Source organism: Erinaceus europaeus, chromosome 3, assembly GCF_950295315.1.
Source record: "Erinaceus europaeus chromosome 3, mEriEur2.1, whole genome shotgun sequence".
Taxonomy (NCBI): Eukaryota; Metazoa; Chordata; class Mammalia; order Eulipotyphla; family Erinaceidae; genus Erinaceus; species Erinaceus europaeus.
The window spans coordinates 62,132,271-62,145,595 of NC_080164.1; the positions used below are offsets into that span (position 1 = coordinate 62,132,271).

General features: G+C 40.4%; 2 non-coding genes across 2 annotated transcripts; both read left to right on the forward strand.

Moving 5' to 3' along the window:
• Positions 1-672: 672 nt before the first annotated feature.
• LOC132537767 (U2 spliceosomal RNA) lies at positions 673-862 on the forward strand. Its single transcript, XR_009549219.1, has one exon. It is a non-coding gene; the product is annotated as a U2 spliceosomal RNA (small nuclear RNA).
• A 2,398-nt stretch (positions 863-3,260) lies between these two features.
• LOC132537769 (U2 spliceosomal RNA) lies at positions 3,261-3,449 on the forward strand. The gene has a single exon (XR_009549221.1). It is a non-coding gene; the product is annotated as a U2 spliceosomal RNA (small nuclear RNA).
• The last annotated feature ends 9,876 nt before the right edge of the window (positions 3,450-13,325 follow it).

Here is a 13,325-nt window from a genome sequence, read left to right on the forward strand (position 1 = left end):
GACTTCCCTGGGCAGACGACCCCACCAATGTGTCCTGGAGTCAAGCTTCCCAAAAACCCTGCCCCACTAAGGAACGAGAGACAGCTGGGAGTATGGATCAACCTGCCAAAGCCCATCCATGTTCAGTGGAGAAGCAATTACAGAAGCCAGACTTTCCACCTTCTGTACTCCACAGTGACACTGGGTTCATACTCCCAAAGGGATAAAGAATAGGAAAGCTATCAGGGAAGGGGATGGGATATGGAGTTCTGGTGGTGGGAACTGTATGGAGTTGTATCCCTCTTATCCTATGTTTTTTGTCAGTATTTCCTTTTTATAAATAAAAATTTTAAAAAAATTAAACAATAAAAATAAGGTAATAAATCAAGTTCAATTATAGGAGAGATTACAAAATATAAACATGAATAAGCTTCCTAGACAATAGATAGTTTGCCAAATATGACTTATCAGAAAAAAAAACTGAATTATTCTATTTACATGACGCAGGCCTAAAGTATTACACAGAAAAGTTGACAATACAAGAATGAATGAATACTGTCAAGCACTATTGAGCTGAAGTTATCTGTTAACCACCAGAGCAATTTTTCACTGAGGAAGAACAAACAGGAAAGGGAAAGAGTTTATTTATTTAATTCAAGACAGTATGTGACTCTTCTAAACATGCACTATTACATCACTTCTCAGCCTTTTGGCTAAGAACAAGTGTAGTAACTTCTTATCAGTTTAACATCTGATATGTCCTCTATCCAAGGACAATATATTAAATGGATTTTTTGGAGCTGGGAGTTGGAATAGGGGTTTGCTCCATCTGCTCCATGCATAGACCTGGTATTGCAGTACTTCCAGGAATGGTGCACCTCCTCCTTAAAAAAAAAAAAAGCACTATTACAAAAGAAATATGCATAACCTCAATGTGTATCACACTTTGGAATGGCAACAGCTATCAGTTGATGTGTACTTACTATGTCAAATCACTTTGCTAAAAGCTTTGCTGGTATTATCACTATCATCATTCCCATTTTGCAGATGGAGAAACTTTCCTCAGACAGAGGCTAACTTTGGATCAGGTATTGACTTTTTCTGAATGTTAGAACCTCCTTGTTTAGCCTCCATGTCCCACTAAGTATATATATATATATATTTTTTAATTATTTATTTATTTTTAAAAGGAGACATTAACAAAACCATAGGATAGGAGGGGTACAACTCCACACAGTTCCTACCACCAGATCTCTATATCCCATCCCCTCTCCTGATAGTTTTCCTATTCTTTATCCTCTGGGAGTATGGACCCAAGGTCATTGTGGTATGCAGAAGGTGGAAGGTCTGGCTTCTGTAATTGCTTCCGCGCTGAACATGGGCATTGACTGGTCAATCCATACTCCCAGTCTACCTCTCTCTTTCCCTAGTGGGGTGGATCTCTGGGGAAGCAGAGCTCCAGGACACACTGGTGGGGTCCTCTGTCCAGGGAAGTCTGGTCGGTATCCTGCTGGCCTCTGGAACTTGGTGGCTGAAAATAGAGTTAACATACAAAGCCAAACAAATTGTTGAACAATTATGGACCTAAAGGGTGGAACGGTACAGATGAAGTGTTGGGGGGTACTCACTGCCGACTATTATATACTTTTGCTTTCAGGTATATATTTTGCCATAGTTTATGGATACGTGTGAACATATGCTCTGTCTCAGGGGACCTGGTCTATATCTAGGTTTTGGGACTTTGTTAGGAAGTGAACCACCTGGAATGGGATTAGAGAATACTATGAAAGGAACGGTCTCACCCGAATAATGAAGCTGAAGTGTTGTCATTCCACATCTGGAGTCTCTGGACACAGTCTGAAGTGAAGCATGCTGAGGTGGCACTTGTTGCGTTGATTAGGTTATGATTGGCGGATGCAATATTATTTGATATGAATTGAGAGAAGCATGCAGGAAAGTGTGCCCCACCCTAAGGTTCCAGGACTGGGGAAAATATAGGCTCTATAGTGGAAATGTGAGGCTCCTGCTGTCTTAGGGTTCAAGAAGACAGTGGATAATTATCCATGTTATAATCGCATTATTTGGTAATTGGGTTAACTTTGAAAAGTCCCTTTGTTAGGATTTGCTGTACAATACCCAACATCTTGTATATAGCTGTACCACCGGTTGCTTCTATTCTCCCTGGGGTCTAGGCTTTTGAGAAAGTCAGCATATCAAAGACTCAGCCTATGTATTAAAAAGACTCAGTCTGTGTTTTAAAAAGTTTGAGACATACGATCAATTTTTTCCCTCTCTTATTAATTAAATAGTAATTTACATGACTACCATTTAATAGGAGTGCATGTAGACACCATTCCCACCACCAAGACTGTGTCCCCTCTTCCTCAACCCCTGCCGCCCCAGGAAACCGAATGTCCACCCTCCCCCTCACCACAGGGTTTTTACTTGGTGCCCTACTCTAGATTTAGTCAGATCCTGCTTTGAGTTTCCCTTTCTGTTCTTCTTTCTCAACTTCTGTTGATGAGTGGGATCATCCCATACTCATCTTTATCTTTCTGACTTAGCTCACTTAACATAATTCCTTCTAGCTCCATCCAAGATGGGTCAGAGAAGGTTGGTTCATTGTTCTTTTTTTTTTTTTTTTAAGAAACGATTAATTAACAAAACCATAGGGTAGGAGGGGTATAATTCCACACAATTCCCACCACCCAATCTCCATATCCCACCCCCTCCCCTGATAGCTTTCCCATTCTCTACCCCTCTGGGAGGATGGACCCAGGGTCATTGAGGGTTGCAGAAGGTAGAAGGTCTGGCTTCTGTAATTGCTTCCCCACTGAACATGGGCGTTGACTGGTCGGTCCATACTCCCAGTCTGCCTCTTTCTTTCCCTATTAGGGTGGGTCTCTAGGGAAGCAGAGCTCCAGGACACATTGGTGGGATCTTCAGTCTAGGGAAGCCTGGCCGGCATCCTGATGACATCTGGAACCTGGTGACTGAAAAGAGAGTTAACATACGAAGCCAAACAAATTGTTGAGCAATCATGGACCCAAAGCTTGGAATAGTGGGGAGGAAGTGTTAGGGGGGTACTCATTGCAAACTCTAGTGTACTTCTACTTTCAGGTATATATTTTGCAGTAGTTTACGGATACATGTGAACATAAGCTCTCTCTCACAGAAACTGGTGTATATCTAGGTTTTGGGACTTTGTTAGAAAGTGAACCACCTGAGATGGAATTAGAGTATGCTATGAAAGGAAAGGTCTCACCCGCGTAATGAAGCTGAAGGGTTGTCATTCTTTTGGCTAAGATCAAGTGTAGTAACTTCTTATCAGTTTAACATCTGATATGTCCTCTATCCAAGGACAATATATTAAATGGATTTTTGGAGCTGGGAGTCGGAATAGGGGTTTGCTCCATCTGCTCCATGCATAGACTTGGTATTGCAGTACTTCCAGGAATGGTGCACCTCCTCCTTAAAAAAAAAAAAAGCACTATTACAAAAGAAATATGCATAACCTCAATGTGTATCATACTTTGGAATGGCAACAGCTATCAGTTGATATGTACTTACTGTGTCAAATCACTTCGCTAAAAGCTTTGCTGGTGTTATCACTATCATCATTCCCATTTTGCAGATGGAGAAACTTTCCTCAGACAGAGGCTAACTTTGGATCAGGTATTGACTTTTTCTGAATGTTAGAACCTCCTTGTTTAGCCTACATGTCCCACTAAGTATATTTTTTAAAAATAATTTTATTTATTTATTATTGGATAGAGACAGAGAGAAATTGAGTAGGAAGGGGAAGATAGAAAGTAAAAGAGACAAAGAGACATCTACAGCCCTGCTTCACTCGTAAAGCTTTCCACCTGCATGTGGGACCCGGGGCTTGAACCTGGGTCCTTGCACACTGTTATTTGTGTGCTTACCAGGTGTGCCACAACCTAACCCCTTTAAGATTATATATATTAGATAGAGACAGAAAGAACCTGAGAATGGAGGGGCTTAAGGAAAAGAGACAGAGAAACACCTGCAGCCCTACTTCACCACTTATGATGCTTCCCCCCTGCATGTGGGGATCAGGGGTTTGAACCTGGGTCCTTGCATACTGTAATGTATGCAGTTAACCAGGTGTGCCACCACTTGGTCCCCTAAAGATCTTTTTGCATCATCCAGAGCATGGGGAGTGATCCTTTACAAAAGACCACAGTCACTCTCAAAGCAAATCTAGCTAGATATATGTGGACGTGTTTCTGGTTGCCAAGAAATCAAGAGGTTGTGATACAAAAGATCAATGAAGCCAAATGTTGGTTCTTTGAAAAATTAAACAAGATTGACAAACCCCTAGCCAAACTCACTAAAAAAAAAGGAGAGAAGACTTAAATAAATAGAATTCTAATCGACAGAGGAGATATCACAACTGACACCACAGAAATCCAGATAATTATGCAAAACTTTTACGAAGAACTATACACCATCAAGCTAGAGAATCTGGAAGAAATGGAAGAATTCCTAGAAACATATACTCTTCCAAAATTGAACCAGGAAGAACTACAGAGCCTAAATGCAGCAATAGCTGATAGGGATACAACAAAAAAGGAAAACTGCAGACCAATACCTCTGATGAACCTAGATGCCAAAATATTGAACAAGATCCTAGCCAACTGGATGCGGCAGTATATCAAAAAGATGGTTCATCACGACCAAGTGGGATTTATCTCAGAAATGCAAGGCTGGTTTAACATACATAAATCAATTGATTGATACATAAATCAATCAATGTTATTCACCACATCAAAAAACAAACAAACCAAAAAAAAACCAAAAACACCACCACAGGATTATCTCAATAGATGCAGAGAAAGCTTGACAAAATCCAACAACCATTCATGCTCAAAAGACTACTAAAATGGGAATAGATGGGAATAGATTCCACTATCCTATATATATCAAACCTACAGCCTACATCATACTCAACAGACAGAAGCTGAAAGCATTCCCCCTCAGATTGGGGACTAGATAGGGCTGTCCATTATCACATTACTCTTCAACATAGTATTGGAAGTTCTTGCCATAGCAATCAGGCAAGAGAAAGAAATCAAAGGAATACAGACTGGAAAGGAAGAAGTCAAGCTCTCAATATTTTCAGATGATATGATAGTATACATAGAAAAACCTAAAGAATCCATCAGAAAGCTACTGGAAGTTATTAGGCAATATAACACGGTGTCAGGCTACAAAATCAATGTACAAAAACCAGTGGCATTTCTTTATGCAAACACTAAATCCGAAGAAGAGGATATCCACATATCACTCCCATTCACTGTTGCAGAAAAATTAATAAAATACCTAGGAATAAACCTGACCAAAGAAGTGAAAGACCTGTATACTTAAAACTATGAGTCACTATTAAAATAAATAGAAAATGATACCAAGAAATTGAAAGACATCCCATGATCATGGATTGGAAGAATAAATATCATCAAAATGAATATTCTCCCCAGGACCATATACAAATTAATGTGATACTCATCAAAGTTCCACCAAGCTTCTTTAAGAGAATAGAACAAAAACTACAACCATTTATCTAGAACCAGAAAATACCTAGAATTGCCAAAACCATCTTGAGGAAAAGAAACAGAAATGGAGGCTTCACACTCCTAGATCTCAAACTATATTATAAGACCATCATCATCAAAACAGCCTGGTACTAGAACAGAAATAGGCACACAGACCACTGGAACAGAATTAAAAGCCCAGAACTAAACCCCACACCTATGGATATCAAATCTTTAATAAGGGTGCCCAAAGTATTAAATGGAGAAAGGAAGCTCTCTTCAATAAATGGTGCTGGGAAAACTGGGTTGAAACATGCAGAAGGATGAAACTGAACCACTTTATCTCATCAAAAACAGAAATCAACTCCAAATGGATCAACTACATGGATGTTAGACCAGAAACTATCAAATACTTAGAGGAAAACATTGTTGGAAGACTTTCCCCCCTAAATCTCAAGGACATCTTTGATGATACAAACCCAATTGCAAAGAAGACTAAAACAGAAACAAACCAGTGGGACCAAATCAAATTGAAAACCTTCTGTACAGCCAGAGAAACTATCACACAAACAAAGAGACCCCTCACAGAATGGGAGAAGATCTTCGCATGCCATACATCAGACAAGAGACTAATAACCAAAATATACAAAGAGCTCAGCAAAATTAGCAACAAAAAAGCAAATGACCCCATCCAAAAACGGGCAGAGGATATGAACAGTACACACACAGATAACTCCTATGGCAAGGACACAAGTTCCTTACCTTGCAGGAGAAAGCCAAGGCCCTGTTCCTTTACTGGCTCTGTGTCCTTAACAGTTTAACTACTTTCTAGCTCTGATTTGCTGTTTCTCAAGTGACAATGGTATTGAAAGGATGAAAATCAATATATATTATATATAAAAGTATATGCTTATATACATACATATAAAATATGTGAAGTTCTTTCATATCTGGTATAAACAAGTATTTAGCAAATGTAGTCTTCTTCCTACCCCACTCTTTAAAAATGTTTATTAGTTATTTATAAAATTATAAAGTAATAGGGATATGATTCCACCCCACCAAAGTTTTGTGCCTCCATCTCCCACAAGAATAACTACAATAGTTGCCCCAAGGCCTTAAAGACTGTTTGTTACTATTTTTTTTTTTTTGCAAGTCCATGTGTCTCAATTCTTTATGTTCCACATATAAGTGAAACCATCTTGCAATTGCCTTCCACTTTCTTACTTAACGAAGCATAATCACTTCTGGTTCCATTTGTTCATCCCAAAGAACACATTACCATTTTTTTAATTGCCAAGTAGTAATACATTGATATATGGACCATCACTTCTTTATTTATTTATCTGTCAGTGGGCATTTATGTTGCTTTCATATTTTGGCTATTGTGAAATATGCAGCTATGAAAATTGTAGTGTACATGTCCCTTCAAATTAGTATGTTCATGTTTTCTGGTTAAATGTCCCAAGAGTGGTATTCCTGGACATAAGGTATTTCTATTTTTATTTGCTTAAGGATTCTCCATACTGTTTTCCATAACAGCAGTACCAGTTTGTATTTCCACCACTAGTATAAATAGTTCTTCCTTCACATCTTCACCAGCACTTTTTGCTTCCTGTTTTCTTTGTAGGCCATTCCCATTCTCACTGTTATGAGGTGAAATCTCAATGTAGTTTTGATTTACATCTCTCTGATGACGAGTGAAGTGAGACATTTCCTCATATGTCTGTGGGCCATGCGTATCTTTTTTAGAAGACTGTCCAGGGCTGGGGAGACAGCATAATAGTTATGCAAAAAGACTTTAGTATCTGAAGTTTTGATATCCCATTCCACACTCAATCCCCGGAGCAACCATAGACAGAGTTGAGCAGTGTTCTGGTAAAAAGAAAAAAAAGGGGGGGGGGCTGTCTATTTATCTATTTGCCCACTCTTAATTGAATTGTTCCTTTACTTTTTGTTGAATTGTAAGAGTTCTTTATAGATGTTTGATATCAACCAACTGGACCTTAGAATACCTTTGATGATAGGACTGGTAAGATGGCTTACCTGGTAGATCATCTGTTATACCATGCTACTGGTCTAAATTTGAGATTCTGGCACACCATATAGGAGTACTGCAGCACTGCCAGGCCATAGGATAGGTCCATTTCCAACATTCTATGGAGTATCCAGACTGTTTTCTTCAGGGGATGGACCAAACTACATTCCCACTAGAAATGTAGTAGAGTTCCTTTACCCTACAGCCTACTAATTGTTTTTTCTTTCTTTTCTAATGTATGACATTCTCACAGGTGTAAAGTGGCATCTCATTGTTGATTTTATTCATACTTCTTTGATAATCAGTGATTTTCATATGTATGTTGGCCCTTTGTGTCCTAGCAGTTCCTTTCCTGGGAATATATCAAAAGGAAACAAAGACACCTGTCCAAAAAGACCTATAAAAACCTATGTTTATAGCAGCACAATTTGTAATAGTCCAAAATTGGAAGCAACTGAAATGTCTAGTGACAGACAAGTTGCTAAGAAAGTTGTGATATATATACACAACAGGCTGCAGCTCTTTTGCTACATACTGGACAGAAAGGTATCATGTTGAGTGAGATAATCTAAAAAGAGAAGAGCAAATACCAGATGATCTCACTCATAAATGGAACTTGAGAAGTAAGGACATTAAGAATAAGTATGATAAGGTAAAACTTGGGCTGCATGTGGTATGTTGAGACAAAGCAAAGGACTCAGGCAAAAGAAAGAAAAAGATGGAGTAGAAGGGCACTGGCACTGGGGTCTTGGTATATGATGGTGGGTTGGGAGAGAGAGTGTTTTGAAGACACCTATCTTCAAAGATGAAAAGATAGGACTTAAGAATTTATACCTCAAACAACCAAATAAATAAATACTAAAAAAATAATTTATACCTATGTGATAACAACTGTGCTGTAAATTATTAACCCCCCCAGAAAGTGGGAGAAATTTGCAATAACAAAATGCAAAGAAAAAAGGGTATTACAGTATGGTTATGAGAAAAGACTCTCATTCTTGAGGCTCTAAAGTCCCAGGTTCAATCTTGCATAGCACCATAAACTAGAGTTGGTAAGTTCTTTGGAAAAAAAAAGTACTATATCACAGAGGGAAACCTGTGCTGTGATATCTCTCCCTCTGCCTGCTTCTCCACCTGAAGAAGTAGGCATGAGTTGATATGTTCAAAGCTTACACACACACACACCACACACACACACACACACACACACACACACACACTAATAGTATCGTGAAAACAAAAGACAGCTTACCCATGAGGGTATGGATTTTAAGAGAAGGGTAGGAATGGAATAGAATAGAGAACTTAGGAATAAACCCACACATATACAGGCACCTGATTTAAAACAAAGGTGCCAAAACTGGGAAAAGAAAGCTTCTTCAACAAATGATACAGGGAAAATTGGACAGTTACATGAGAAAAATGAAATTAGACTACCATGTAATATATACAACAAAAATTAACTCAAAATGCATTAAAGATGTGGATATTAGACTTGAAACTATAAAATACATAGAAGAATATAATAGTCAAGCAATTCAGTGGCTAACATCAAGTATGTATATGATACTCATGGTCTTATGATGGGCAAATGAGTCAAATGCTCTGTGTCTCACTGTCCTTTTCTGTAAAATAAATATAATAGAAATACATTCTGAAGATGTTTGGGAAGATTGAGTGAGATAGTCTCTATGATAACATGGAAGCTGTCATCAGCCTTGTTGCTTCGATGATTTGCTTATATCACCTGTCATTTGCTCCATGAGAAATACCTACAGTTGAAGAGGCCATATCCTCTCTCCAAGGGAAGCCTGCTTACAGCTCCAGATCTCCATGGAGATGGGCTGAGACTGTATAGTAACTGCAATATAACTCGATTTCTCTTTTTGTTCAGTTTTTCTTTAACATCACAGAGATATGAATCATAGATAAATGTTCTGCTTGATTATTTCCACTTCATGCTAAGCTTGTATACAACACACACACACACACACACACACACGGAGAGAGAAAGAGAGAGAGAGAGAGAGACTGTGTTCTGTCAAATGAGCATGAACCACTAAGGGAAATTACTTTGCATGGTAATCACCTACACAAAGTTCTCTTATCCAGGAAGTAGAAATACCAGACTAACTTTGAAACAGACCAAGACAAGCAGACTATCCTGAAGTCTAAATGTGGGTCTCCAGCATAGAGAACTACTCAACTAGGAAAGCCTTTAGGTCTGGGGCAACCCCAGGCTCTGGGTTGTTCTGTTCCTGGACCTGACCTCCTTTCCCCAATGATGCAATCCTTCACAACAGACCACAGATTGATCGCACGTTCCTGTAATCCAACACAGTGAGATTTGTAGCTCAGTCTGTGCAGGAATTCTGACGCATTATGAGATTCTGTGATCCAAATGCTTCTGTTTTCCCTGTGAAAACCCCCATCTGAGAAAAGTAAGCATTCTCAGGTGACTAACATTTGGGGCTGGGCTTCCCAGGGCCTTGTCATCCTTTTACATAAAGTGGCCAACAGAGATACCCTTCAGCTCAGTTGTTTTGTTTTGATTTGATTGGTTTTGTTTTGTTTTTTTTCAGGGGAAGGAGACTGGGACCCCAGAATTACTATCAGCTTCCCAGTTCCCTATCCTGTAGATAAGTAGAGAGTGTTAGAAGGAAATGTCCACTGAAGAATTACTGGCTTAGGGGACAGGGTGGTAGCTCAGCAGGATAGCGCACATGGCACAAAGTGCAAGAACCAGCACAATGATTCTGGTTCCAGTCCCTGGATCCCCACCTGCACAGGAGGGTCATCTCACAAGCTGAGAAGGAGGTCTGCAGGTGTCTATCTTTCTCTCTCCCTCTCTGTCTTCCCCTCCTCTCTCCATTTCTCTCTGTCATATCCAATAGCAATGACAACAATAACAACAACAAAGGCACAACAAGGGCAACAAGAATGGGAAAAATGGCCTCCAGGAGCAGTAGACTGGCACTGCAGGCACTGAACCCCTGGAGGAAGGAAAAAAAAATGACTGGCTTGTAGTTATCAGAATTGTAAAAGTAATGTCCTTGGGCTGGGGAGATAGCATAATAGTTATGCTAAACGATTCTTATCCTTCAGATTCCAAGGTCCCAAACTCAGTCCTCCATACAACCATAAATCAGAGCTGAGCATAGCTCTGAAAAGAAAGGGAGGAAGGAAGAAAGAAAGAAAGAAAGAAAGAAATAAAGAGAGAGAGAGAGAAGGAAAGAAAGAAGCAAGGAAGGAAGGAAGGAAAGAAAGAAAGAAAGAAAGAAAGAAAGAAAGAAAGAAAGAAAGAAAGAAAGAGAAAGAAAGGGAGAAAGAGGAAGATTAAAAGTAATACCCTCTCTTTACAAAGCTCAAGTTTCACTATTCTGATCAAGGTGCCTAAACTAGGAGAAAGCAAGACACCTCCCCTTCCTCCAGCACCCTCTCTTGCTGACTGTAGTGAAAGCACTCATCCATGTTCTTGCCCTTCCCACAGCACACAGGGGCCCTGCCATTGAGCCCACCTAGTGGCCCAGACCTTTGGCTCTACAGTATAATGTTCCTGGGAAGCCTGAAGTCTGTCTTGCCAGGGAGCATTACTCACAATTCTTGGTCCAAGATGTGAGGGTCTTGCAACATCAGACCACCATAAATCACTCCTGTATTTCTCCCCCTGACTCTGTTATCCCCTGCCTCCAAGAATCTCTCAGTCTTTCATCTCCTGACCCTATTGGCAAGCCTGGTTTACCATCTCTTTCCTGACACCAGACTAGGGCAGGATCCATGCTCCTGAGGGAAGAAATCAGACCTACACCCTGTGTGAATAGTAGTAAACAAACGTTCCCAGGGTCTTGGCACTTTGTATTTGTTATCTAAAGCCTCACTACTACCCAAGAGGGGTACAACAGCCTTACCCTTGTTTTCCAGATGTTCCCAGGATTATAAAGAAGTTGTTCATGATATTGGGATCTGAGCATCTGTACACTGGATCCTATTTCATGGATTGGTCCCCCTGCTGTAAAAACAGAGAACCCCCTGAGGATAAGGTGGGTTCCACATTAGAGTCCCATACCCAACTTTCCAGGTTTACAAAATGTAGTTCCTGATTCTTTACTCAAAAGACATTTCTTTATAGAAGCTACTTGAGAAATTTCCAAACCCAGGCTTAGAGGCCTTGGCATGCTAGTTGCTAAGCCTAGGATGAAGACTTCAGGAAGTGAGGCCCCATGGGAAGTCCCTGTGGTCAGGTACACCCAGGAAAGAATGCTCTGCCCATCTCTGGCTCCTGAACCTCCCAGCTGAATTTTAGGCCCTGTAGGCTGAGTAAAAGGACCCTGGGAGTAAAGGCCCTTTACTGAGGGGAAAGGGAAGGCCTCCCACAGGAAGCCCTCTTGAGCTGTTGATGGGCAATGAGCTCTTCTATAAGTAAGGGTAGCCTGTCCTTCCCTGACAAAGGAAATAGGCTTGAGGGTGATAGGGCTTCCCCTACACCTTCCCTTCTCTGCACTCTCAGGCACAGCATAGAGAAAGGCCCTGTTTTAGTCACACAACCTGTTGATTATAAAGCATTTCACAATTTACACACCATTCTTTCTATTTTTCCAGCCAACCCCTAATCTATGGTAGGGCAAGAAGTATTGTTCTGCTTTGTATCTATAAGATTGAGGCCTGTAGAGCATCTAAGGTCATACATTTGGTTAGTTATAGATCTGGGGATCTGGACTTTTAATCTGTTACTAGAACCCTTGCTACAGAGCAATGTTTCAACAGAATGGTTTACTTTTAAGACTTATTTATTTACAATAGGGAGAACCAGAGCATCACTCTGGCATTTACAATACCAAGGATCAAACTCGGGACCTCATGCTTACTAGTATGGTGCTCTACTCATTGTGGTACCTTCCAAGTTGCACAGTTGGATGGTTTTTAGGATTCCTGGGTTGTCTGCTCTCTGATCCCACTGTCCAGAAGTGTGAAGATAGATGATAGACTCTAAATGGCACAGAAGAAGAGAAAGTTTATAACTTAGACTCTTCCAGAGAAGGTGGGGAGAGTGTATCTGAGTGTATTGTAGAAAATATCAGGTAGCACTCAGGGTATAGAGTGTGAAAGTCACTAGACAGGGAGAGGGACACCCTGTAGCTCTGTAAGCCATATCTCAGCCCATACTGACCTCCACAGTATGTTTGAATACACCATGAAGATCTCCACCCCAGAACATTTGCCCCTGTTAGTCCTTCAACAAGAAATATTTTTCGAATTCCTTGACATCACCCAAATCTCAGCTCAAGCAGCAGATTTTTAATACAGTCTCCCTTGCCATTTTCCTTAAAACACATGCCTAGGTCCCTTGAAACCTAGCACACCTAGGTTTCTTGAAGCCTAGCATCATGCTTTTGATGTTCCCTATTGTGCCTGGAATACAAGTCAATTGATATTGGTAAGGTGAATAATCAAATGCATGAATGGAGCTGGTGATAGTCAGAACCCAGTGGACACAAAGGTCCAGCTCCACTAATCCAACTCAGTTCTCACATGTAATATTCAGCTTTATGCAGATAATTACAATAAAAACCAGTTTGGCTTCTACTAGTCTGAGTCACCCTTCTGGAAGCTGGGTCTGCCCACCTCTTTGGGCTGGCCAGCCCTGCTTGGGTATGTGAGAAGGTCGCTGCAGCTCCTCCTCTTCCTCCTCTCAGGTAGTCTGGAAGACTGGAGCAACTCCACCCTGAGAGGCACTGCACCTTATACTGCGGCAT